The sequence below is a fragment of the Gekko japonicus genome, unplaced genomic scaffold (genome assembly GCF_001447785.1).
Source record: "Gekko japonicus isolate JY-2015 unplaced genomic scaffold, Gekko_japonicus_V1.1 scaffold1765, whole genome shotgun sequence".
NCBI lineage: Eukaryota > Metazoa > Chordata > Lepidosauria > Squamata > Gekkonidae > Gekko > Gekko japonicus.
In genome coordinates, this window is record NW_015165296.1 from 140280 (window position 1) to 149086 (window position 8807).

An 8807-nucleotide genomic window follows, 5' to 3' on the forward strand; every position below is an offset into this window, starting at 1 on the left:
CCCCCCCTTTTAGTTTGTTTTTCCCCTCATGCTTCTCTCCCCCTCTTTTAGTTTTTCTTGGCTTCCCAACTTCTCCGTTTAAAAGGGGGAGGCTCCACCTTTTTATTAAGCCTTTTTACTCGTGTGATTGTGGCTGGTTGCCTTTTAATAGCTTGTCATGTGCGTAGCTGCATTTGCGGGCCTGGGGAGGGCAGGTTGGAAAGGGGATCAAGTGCCAATTGTTTAGAAAAGCCAAATAAAGCTTCCCCCAACCCCAAGTCTCCCATGCTCTGGGGGGAGGAACTATATTTTCATTTCTCTATGTGTGTATTATCTTTTTCTTTCTTTTTTCCCTCTCCTTTCTGTCTGTGTTTTCATTTCTCTCTCTTTCCCCCCCTCCCCCTCGTGCTGAAGAACTGCTGACTTGTAGCGACAAAGGGATTTCCGCCCCTGTTAAATGGGGAGGGGGGTGGAGAAGCATGTGGCAGAGAAACAGACTGCATGAGAACTTTGCAACTCTTCCTTTTGCTCTGTTTTTATAAACAGGTTTTGGGAAGGCGGAGGGTGCATCCCTGCAGAGGCATGCCGCTCTCCCAGTATAATTTCAGGGGGTGGCCGTGTTGGTCTGCTGTGGAACAGCTCGATTCGAGTCCAGTAGCACCTTAGAGACCGGCAAGATTTTCAGGGTACAAGGTTCTGAGAGTCAAAGCTCTCAAAAGGTATCTGACGAAGAGAGCTTTGCCTCTCAAAAGCTCATTTCCCGCAAGTTTTGTCAGTCTCTACAGTGCTACTGGACTGGAATCCAGGTACTCTCCCATTACATGCATCCTTTGCTCTGGGTTTTTCTTCCTGCCTGCTTGCTGGTGCCCTCGAAGGGCTTGTGCCACAGAGTTAAGGGAACTGCTCTGCAAGAGAACGTGGATAATAATAGACAACTAACTCGTGCCAGAACTGAAGCATTCCATGTCCCCGTAAACTCCTTGTTGTTAGCCAGAAGGCTAGAGTGATTTTCATTGTTTTAAGCAATTTCCTCCCCCCCCCATCTCTACTGGAAATGTTGAACTGGAATGATCCCCCCCCCCCCCCCCTTTGTCTGCTCTGCCAGGCGAACTGGAAATGTTGAACTTGAATGATCCCCCCCCCTCCCCTTTTGTCTGCTCTGCGAGGGAAGCAAAATAAATCTGGCGTTCCCAGTCTGGGGCTTCTAGACCTTCGCATCTCCATTTCCATATAGGGAAAGCCACACAGCAAATAGAACAGAGTATTGTTGTGGAGCGAGATCTTTGTCTTTCTCTAGCTCTCTTCTCCCCCAAATCAATTCCAGTCAAGCCTCTCAAAACACCAGTGTATTCTCAAATGCGTCTATTATTTTAAACTTTTGTTAGTTTCCTTCCTTCCTTTTTTTTTTTTTTTGGTCTTTTTGCTCTTGGGTGGCTTGTGGAGGATTGGAAAACTTCAGCATCTGCTTTGGATGTTGGTGTGTTTATATAATTGGCTGGCATTTGACATGGCAATTGTGTTCTTGGACAGTTTTTTGAACAAAGGGTACAGTTGGGTTTGTCTCCCTGATGCAAAAGCTGTTGTTTACATTTTTATCTGCTTCCTTTTTAGAAAGCCAGCTCTCATAATCAAGACTGTCTCACACTTTGTAGGGCTGGCACTGTTTAGCAGTTATTAGTTGGCAATCTGTGGTTCTGTTATTTCCTTGGCTCTCATGACATCTGATTGCCTAAGGCAAGCCGCTTTCAACCTCCCTCCCATATAATATGGGGTTAGTGGTGGTGGAACACACTGTCAAGTTGCAGCTGACTTATAGCAATCATGTAGGGTTTACAAGGCAGGAGATGTTCCAAGGTAGTTTACCATTACCTGCCTCTGCATAGCAACCCTGGACTTCCTTGGTGGTCTCCCGTGCAAAGTACAAACCAGGGCCAGCCCTGTTTAGCTTCCAATATTAGACAAGGTGGAGAATATGGGGTCAGTGATACTGAAGTGTTACTGGAATTAATGAAAGAAAACACTTTTGAGCACAAGGCAGAAAAAAACATTACATGAGTACTAAATGTATATCATTAGTTTTTGAATCTGAATTGTTAGAATTGCAGAAGAGCTTAATATACAGGCCATGTTGAAGGAAAGCAAGAAATGTTTAGGACTATCCTGTCTCAGAGTCTTTGTACTTGCAATCTCTCATTGTGCACGCCAGATTCAACTAACAGTGTCTTCCAAAATATATAGTCCGCAAGGGCATGTAAATGGTAATTGTTCTCTGTTCTCCAAGGCTAGATAACCTACAAAGTAACCAAGAGAGTGTGGTTTCCCACTGGATGCAGCTATCTGTGATCAGTATAAGTTCCAGTGTCCACAGTGTACCCATCCTGCTTCTTGTGATAAATTAGATGGGAACAGAAAGGTCTTGAAATGTAAGGGAACATGAGTACAGAATTAAGGAGAATAAAAGCTAGATGACCAAGTCACCCCAGTAGCTACTGTTCTTTGCAGGTTATCTTTTTGGGACATTAGTTCTGCTTTTCCTTAGCTATGGTAATTTGAACTTGGAGAGGATTGATTGGCTTTTCCCATAAAACTTGGACAAGTTCATGTTTACTAGATATTAAAATGTTCACCTGAATTCACAAAGACAAACTTTTGATCCATTTTTAAAATTCTATTGCCTGTTTTACGGTAGAAATGAGAGCATTCGAAAGGCTGAATATCTTGACTGTGTGTTTTTTTAAAGTTATACATTAGGTTTCTTTTCTCCTGACCATGTTGGCTGAAGAATAAATGGCAGCTGATGAGTTATACAGATCAAGAACCTTCTTGGCAAAAGTTTGCTCTCCAGTGTGCGTTTCAGAAAAACCTCATTTCTTCTCTGCAACACAAAAAAATGTTAGAAATGACTTATCCGTGAAGGCAAACTTTCCATGAGTTTTCCTCTACCCATTTCTTGATGAGTTTACCTTATTGTCATGGAAAGAATATAGACAAATAAATGCACTGACCTCTCAAATTATTCATTGTTATCATGACTCACTCTGAAATGTCACATGAAGATTTCAGAGTAGCATCTTAAGTTTTATGCTGATCAGTTTCACTTTTCTGCACTGAGCACAGTCTCTTTGGGAATGTTCCACTGAGTCGCACTAAGGCTGTGATCCTGTGCACACTTACTTGGAAGTGAGTCCTGTTGGCTTCGGTGAGATTTATTTCCAAGTAAACATACTTAGGGCTGGGCTGCACAGAGTCAGTTATGTAACCAATACTGAGATGAAAACTACACTGATATCAGTGGGACAATCAAGTATAGTAATACAGTTTAAGTGTTACATTATTTGAACTTTTTTTAAAAAGGAGGACTTAACCTGAAACTATGTTAGAGAGTTCAATACTAAAGTTTCTCCCAAGGGCTATTTCTCATATTAGTGATTAAAGACTGAGATACGTTCTTTTGTTGCTCATGACTGAAAATGAAAGTTAATATTTAGTACTCTTCCACCTCCCTTGGAAGTAGACACACAGTTTATTATCTACACTTTTTCCTCCCTTGGATGTAAACACACAGTTTATTATCTACACTTTTTCCTGTTTCCTGGGGTTCTGCATTCCTTGATCCACTGGAGGCAGGACGTTGCTTGCAGTAACTCACCTGCAAGGGAAGAGGCCCCAGTTCTTTTGCTGCTCCCCAGGTTGAAAGCAAGGAAGTAACAAGCACTTTGCTCTTTAATGGTTCTTACATTTTATCCAGAGCCCTCAGTAACATGAAAATTGAGTTTAATATTGATCTCTGTGGAGTGATATGCTGAAAGCATATTTGGTTGCACATAGATTGATTTCTAAAATAGGTGCTTAAATTGGCCCTCCTGCCCAAATAGTTTGAAACCCAAGTACATATAGCTGCATTGCTTGTATTCATCTGTTGTTACTCCTGTGCTTCTGTTCCCTTCCCTCCCCTTGTGTGCTTTTGCACTGTCAAAATTCAGGTTGCAAGCCCTCAGAGGAGGGACCTGTCTGTTTTACTTGTGCTACTCTGTCAAGCATCATGTATATAAATGGCAGCTTAACGGCAGTGTAGTTATATTATAAAAACATTTTCAAACTAATTTTTATATTGAATTGTGTTCATGCACTGTTTATGCCCCTGGAACTAATATAATTTCTTCAGTTTGTATATTAACAAAGCCTGCCAAGCATCTTGTCTAACATTTTAACCTAGTTGGAATTCTGAGAGAGTTTATTTTCATATCTTGCACAAGTTAAGGGGCTGCAATGAACTGCAGAGTGGACGACAACAATGTGGCCCCACTGCTGGACCTCCTGATGGCACCTGGTATTTTTGGCCACTGTGTGACAGAGTGTTGGACTAGATGGGCATTGGCCTGATCCAACATTGGCTTCTCTTATGTTCTTATGGTAGGCTCCCCTGATATACAGCTAGAAGTTTGTAATAGAGCAGAAAATAAGCCCTACACGTTTAAAGTAATGCACAATGGGAATTGCCTTCCAGTATTCTCAAAGCTCTTGAAGGTTTATGTCCCCCACCACTTTTCCTTTTAACTGGTTCTCAGCGATCAATATTCTGTGCCTCCTGGTGCATGTTTTCAACAAGTCTTTCCCCCCCCCCCCTAATTTACAAAATCCTGATTTCTGCAAGAATATAAAAACCTCTGTGGGTGGCCCAATTCTGCTGTTTCTATGAACATAAAGTGGGCCAACCATTCTACTGTTGGAGTGATTCTTAAATTCCATTTCTGTGTGTGACTTTAAAACAGTATTGGTATCCCTCCAGTATCCAGTATACATGAACACATGAAGCTGCCTTATACTAAATCAGACTGTGGGTCCATCAAGGTCAGTATTGTCTACTCAGACTGGCAGCAGGGGCCTTCTGCATGCCAAACCGATGCTCTGAGCTGCAGCCCCTCCAGTACCCTGTAAATTAGGCTAGCCAAAAAAAGGAGGAGGAGGAGGAGAATTATGTTGTTTAGTTTTCTAATTCAAAAGGTATTTTTAAACCGAAGCTTCAGATCTTTCCTGTCCTCATACCTGGTCTGGCAGAGAGTTTGATGTGTTAAATTATTCTGCTTTCTTTGGTTCAAATCTCCCTCCGCTCATGAACTGACTGGGAGGGTTTGAAGTCCCTACGCTGCTCCCTTGACCTCATGTAAAGCTACCTTATATTATCGAACCACTGATTTACATAATCTAAGGTGAATGGTAGTGACTCTCTGTTCTCTTGAGAATAGAACTTTCCTAGCAGTTATACCTGAGATCCTTAAAATTGATATGCCAGGGAACACACTGGATGTGTTCTAGCACTGAGGTGGCTGTTCCAGAGGAGGGAAATGATGAGAGGGATTAATACCATCTTTTTTTCCCCTTCCAACTCCCATGCAAGTTGAGAGGGGAAAGATCGTGTTTTTCCCTTGCGTGCCATGGAGCTCTGGGGAGGTGCTGGATTTTGTTTTGTTTTGCCTGGGGCTCTTGCAAAAGTAGTACAAATCTCTCATGCTGCTTCTGCAAAGCCAGTGTGAAGTGCGAGCTGGCCCCCTCCCCCAAGTCCTTTGCAATTCGTGGAGAATTTGTGGAATGGGCTGTCACCACTGGCAACCTTGCAGTTACACTTGTGGATCCCTGCTGATTGACATGTTGTCCTCTGCTGTGATATGATTTGAGCGGTTTCCAATTGTAATACTAGAAGTGCAAGTTTTGGAAAGGTTGATCTGTTAATTGAGATCTCATTTACACTTAACAAGGCTCAGAAATGAAAATGTTTCTTTTGGCATTGCATGCATTAGTGAGGAAACAGTTTTCACTCACTATAGCGTGAAGCTCACCGTTTTGCCCTGCCAAAGGACTGGCATGAATTTAGTCAAACAGATTCTTTGTCAACATTTGTGAGGTCTGCTCTGTATATTACTGGAGTAATTTTGGATTTGGTAATCTAATTTGGATTAAAGTGACTGTACAGCAGCATCAGTACACCAATATATTTTGTTTAGAATTCTTGTGGAGAAGAACATAATGGAACCAATCAACTAGGATGGACAAAAGGAAGTACTACTTTACTCAACGCATGATTAAAATGTGGGATTCACTGCCAGAGGATGTAGTGATGGCTACTGCCATAGATGGCTTTACAAGAGGGTTAGACAGTTCCATGGAGAAAAGGTCTATCATTACTAACCATGGTGACTAAAGGGACATTCAAGAGCCAGTAAACTTCTGAATACTGGTGTCAAGAGGCAACATAAAGGGGAGGTCTCAGCCTCTATTTGTTCTGTTGTTGGCACTCCAGAGGAACTGGTTGGCCACTTGGGATGCTAGACTAGGTGGACCACTGGTCTGATCCAGGAGGGCTCTTTTTGCGTTCTTATGGGTCAGCAAGGGTGACTGGACACAGGGTACGTGAGCAAGACAGACTTTCCAGCTAGTATAGAATGGGTATGTTTTAAGACCTGGCATGTCTCTTTAAAAACATACCTACATTAAATCCTGCATGTGTATTGAATATTCACATCTGCTTTAATTTGCATTCTAAACTTATGCACGATTTGTGCATTCTAGACTTTTGGTCTGAACAAAGACTGAGGCTGTCCGAGAGATTATTTGGATATTGTTCTCTCTGGCAAGCTGGAAGTAAAACATGGATGGCTTTTATAATAGATTTCCCTCCATTGAGTGAGGCCAGTATCCCAGAGCTCCACAGTAGTGTAATCAGAGATTAAGTAGTTAGCCTGTTCTAGGTGCAGTTTCAGTCCCTCTAAGAAAGTAGGTTGGTGTTTCTGGGTGCTGTTGGATCCATGCCTACAGACAGAGGCTTAGGTTTCCTCTGTGGTACTCAGCACACTTTGCCAAACAAAAGGTTCCTTTCTTCAAGGCCAGGTTTGAGGAAAGGTGTAGGGTATTCCAGTAACGTAATCATTATACTTCATCACTGGCAGAAGGTGAGAAGGCATAAATTCCCAGGTTCTGGGATCATTTCCAAAGAAAGAAAGAAGAGGGAAGGCTTCAAGATGGAGAAGAGATATTTTGGAGGCAGGCTTGGTGCTTCATTTAGCTGAGGTTCTCAAAAATAGCTTTCAGTGGACCAGTCCTGGATCATATGAGGACAAACTTTTAGTCGAAGATGTGTATAGGTGGCTAAAGTTCCAAGATCTGAGTCGTGTGCAATAGAATATTTTGTGCTAAACTTACTTTAATTACTGAGAAGTACTGATTCATAATCTGGGGCTAGGCATGAGGGAGAGGCTGGATTCTCTCTGAGATGGCCTTTGTTTTCCAGAGAGCATAATGGGATCAAGGTGGGTGTATGTCCAATCCTGCTGCCTCTGCCAGTTTTTCAGCCTTTGTTGTGGGGATGACCCCAAACTGCCTTCTGTGGTCTCACATGACTGGCAGAGAATGACTGGTCTCTGTAGGACGGAGGAGGAGGAAGAAAAGCCAATGAATATTAATACTTGACTTCAAGAGTGTATAGATCACATCAATTCTTGTTAAATTCCATTATGTTCCTGGCTTCTGAACTCTCCAGTCAAAGGCCTTTTTGAATTTTACTCAGTCCTGTAGAGTTCTTCCAATCCTCCAATTTTAATAATTTATTGATTTGACCTCCATTCCCTCCGCCCACCCTGTACTGATAGCATGGCATAACGTGACAGTCAAGCCTCTTACTCAATCTGATTTTTTTTTTAAAGTCTGGCCCGCACCCCTCATTTGAGTTGTAGCAAAAGGAATGTTTATAATGCAGGCAAAAAGGCTTTGGAACAAAGCCAAAGCATGTAAGTATATACTGAAGACTAAGTTGTTAATAAATCTCATACGTTTTCTCATGGGTTGCAAATCACAGTGCGTGTTAGAAAGGCATATACATACCAACACCCTAGTAAAATCTCTAAAACAGTGCTGAGGTGCTGGTGGGAAGGAATGGACATTTTCAGCTGTACCCTGCAAAGAATATATGAGTTAAAATATATATACTTCAGGTTATGACAGAGGACCATCTTATTCCTGACCTGCTTTTGACACCTGGAGATTGGCTGCTTTGGGGAACTCAGTTCCTGTTCCAGCAAGGCAGTTTTTATGTTCTTATGAAAAGCTCCACTAACTCATTAGGTAAAATCCAGACAGAGCAAAGCACATAGTCCCATTCGTTTCCCTGTGAAAGATTTGAACACGTGTCTTAAATCCCTTCCCTTGAAATCAGTGGGGCTTAATGACTTCATTTGGGCTGGAGTGTATCATTTTAGATTTCATCTAACCCATCCAAGAAGTATGTTGTTCTCTGTAGAGCTAAGGAGCAAAGTCAGATGGAGGTCTATTCTAGAGTAAGTACCATGCAATGTTTCCACTATTCCTCAGTGTTTTTCCTCTGGCAATAATGATTCATTTTTGAAATATTGGTAAAATGGTGGTCAGGATTGCACGAACGTTGGTTCTGCACGTCTTCCTAATCTCTTCTAAGCTTTGCACGCTGACTTCCATCAGTCGTCAATAAGGTGCACCACCAACCATAAGGAATGTTGTTCTGTAGAATTTGAGCACCTGTTCTTGCCCTCAGATCTTGTTGGTAGCAGTTGCCAGGCAATACATTCTGCAACAGCCTTTGCAGATTTTAAGGTGAAAATGCTAAATGGTTGTATGTAGATTCTTCAGCGCTAAGGGATCTTTAGTTACGGTAAGTTTGTGCTGCAACCCTTGTCTGTGTGGCTGTTTTCTGGTTTATGTAATGCAAGAGGCATTTGATCATTTCTCCTGCTTGTGCTGCTTTCAGTAAGGACATGGAAGCTAGTTGTCTGTCTTATTAGTCTTAATATTTGCATAGCAGC